The following is a 3,017-nucleotide window of genomic DNA, read 5'->3' as shown; positions in this document are numbered from 1 at the left end:
TTTTTTTCCTTTGCTAGAAAGGATACCTTTGCCATTTTTGCTAGTAGAGCCTTAAAAACTGTATGTAGTTAAGGTTTGATTCTGTTAGGTACTTGTCCTTTCCACTTATTTGTATTGTCTGTTTTTATTTATACGTGTAACTAGACCTAACAGAAAGTCCTACCATCCATGGAAAAAATGGGGTAATACTGGACAGGTACACAGCACTTACAGCTGTAAGCGCAAAATAAGGATGAGAAATGAATAAATAATTTGTATTCTTGGATGCCCGTGTATATCGTCAAGCACACATGCTTAAGGGACATTTTCAGGACTCGCAGAAGTTCGATGACACCACCCCAAACAGAGACAGGGTGCAGTCACTAATCACCTCTCTCAAGTGCTTGCAGTTCCAATGCTTGAAGGCCCAGTTTCACAACTGTCAAGAAACTCCGCCCCTTTCAGGTTGGCGACATATAAACTCTGAAATGACTTCAACAGCTAAAAGTTTCTGCTTTGACTTGAGGTCAGTTTTGCCTTTTTTGATTATCACAACTAAAAACAGGGATAGCCAATGGTACCCCAACCCTTCATTTAGCAAACGTTTGCTCCTTTTTGCATTTAACTCCTTTTTGAATTAAAGAACATATTTCTGGTATTTAAATATCTAAAAGCTTTCAGAGTGACTGAGGTGGAGCAAATGGCCAAGCACATCATATGAAAATTAATGCAGTAATATGAATATAGACACACATGTACATCAGCCATCAAATATGTAAAAATCTGTATTATATATATATATATACACATATACACACACACTGTGCATCCGGAAAGTATTCACAGCACATCACTTTTTCCACATTTTGTTATGTTACAACCTTATTCCAAAATGGATTAAATTAATTTTTTTCCTCCGAATTCTACACACAACACCCCATAATGACAACATGAAAAAAGTTTACTTGAGGTTTTTGCAAATTTATTAAAAATAAAAAAAACTGAGAAATCACATGTACAGAAGTGTTCACAGCCTTTGCTCAATACTTTGTCGATGCACCTTTGGCAGCAATTACAGCCTCAAATCTTTTTGAATATGATGCCACAAGCTTGGCACACCTATCCTTGGCCAGTTTCGCCCATTCCTCTGCAGCACTTCTCAAGCTCCATCAGGTTGAATGGGAAGCGTCGGAGCACAGCCATTTTAAGATCTCTCCAGAGATGTTCAATCAGATTCAAGTCTGGACTCTGGCTGAGCCACTCAAGGACATTCACAGAGTTGTCCTGAAGCCACTTCTTTGATATCTTGGCTGCATGCTTAGGGTCGTTGTCCTGCTGAAAGATGAACCGTCGCCCCAGTCTGAGGTCAAGAGCGCTCTGGAGCAGGTTTTCATCCAGGATGTCTCTGTACATTGCTGCAGTCAACTTTCCCTTTATCCTGACTAGTCTCCCAGTTCCTGCCGCTGAAAAACATCCCCACAGCATGATGCTGCCATCACCATGCTTCACTGTAGGGATGGTATTGGCCTGGTGATTAGTGGTGCCTGGTTTCCTGCAAACGTGACATCTGGCATTCACATCAAAGAGTTCAATCTTTGTCTCATCAGACCAGAGAATTTTGTTTCTCAAGGTCCGAGAGTCCTTCAGGTGCCTTTTGGCAAACTCCAGGCGGGCTGCCATGTGCCTTTTACTAAGAAATGTCTTCCGTCTGGCCACTCTACCATACAGGCCTGATTGGTGGATTACTGCAGAGATGGTTGTCCTTCTAGGTTCTCCTCTTTCCACAGAGGACCTCTGGAGCTCTGACAGAGTGACCATCGGGTTCTTGGTCACCTCCCTGACTAAGGCCCTTCTCCCCCGATTGCTCAGTTTAGATGGCCGGCCAGCTCTAGGAAGAGTCCTGGTAGTTTCGAACTTCTTCCACTTACGGATGATGGAGGCCACGGTGCTCATTGGGACCTTCAAAGCAGCAGAAATGTTTCTGTAACCTTCCCCAGATTTGTGCCTTGAGACAATTCCTTTGACTTCATGCTTGGTTTGTGCTCTGACATGAACTGTCAACTGTGGGACCTTATATAGACAGGTGTGTGCCTTTCCAAATTATGTTCAATCAACTGAATTTACAACAGGTGGACTCCAATTAAGCTGCAGAAACATCTCAAGGATGATCAGGGGAAACAGGATGCACCTGAGCTCAATTTTGAGTTTCATGACAAAGGCTTTGAATATGTGCTTTCTCAGTTTTTTTATTTTTAATAAATTTGCAAAAATCTCAAGTAAACCTTTTTCAGGTTGTCATTATGGGGTGCGGAGTGTAGAATTCTGAGGAAAAAAATTTATTTAATCCATTTTGTAGTAAGGCTGTAACATAACAAAATGTGGAAAAAGTGATGTGCTGTGAATACTTTCCGGATGCAATAAATAAATATATTTTTTTTTATATATATATCAATCAAAATTAGAGTTTCTGGTGTGTTTCTTACTATCTATAGTACATATTCACAGACCTTGATGCATAGCTTTACACTATATGCTGCTTGGGAACATAGAGCTTGATTTCACATATTTGAATCTCAAGTGTCCTCAAAGGCTCATACATAAATATTAAGACCTTTACTTTCTTTTAAAACTGGTTGAGCTAGCTTTTTCTTTTGATTTGTGCTATACAAACAAATGTTTCACTGTACCTTTGCATAATTCGGTTTCTCCTACTTAAATGCTAATCAGATTTGTAAGTATATTTTTGCTGATATGAATAATATTGGCCTGGAGTTTGTATATTTGGTAATGAACAACAACCTTTTGCAATACTTGATCTTCATTTTCATCACCCTGCAAGTCAGGATTTTCAGTATCCGGCCACATTATTCAAACTCTGCACAGAGCTAAAATCATTCAGAGCGGCTGAAGGAATAACCTACTTCACAGAAGATCCCATATTTTCAACAATTCCCTCTACTCACATTTTGAGAGCTGCAGGTCCAAAATGCACTTACATTTTATCCTTTCTTGATATTAAGACAACAAATTGTTTACTC

Source organism: Polypterus senegalus, chromosome 7, assembly GCF_016835505.1.
Source record: "Polypterus senegalus isolate Bchr_013 chromosome 7, ASM1683550v1, whole genome shotgun sequence".
Taxonomy (NCBI): Eukaryota; Metazoa; Chordata; class Cladistia; order Polypteriformes; family Polypteridae; genus Polypterus; species Polypterus senegalus.
The sequence above is the reverse complement of the archived record's forward strand: the minus strand, read 5'-3'. Positions refer to the sequence as shown.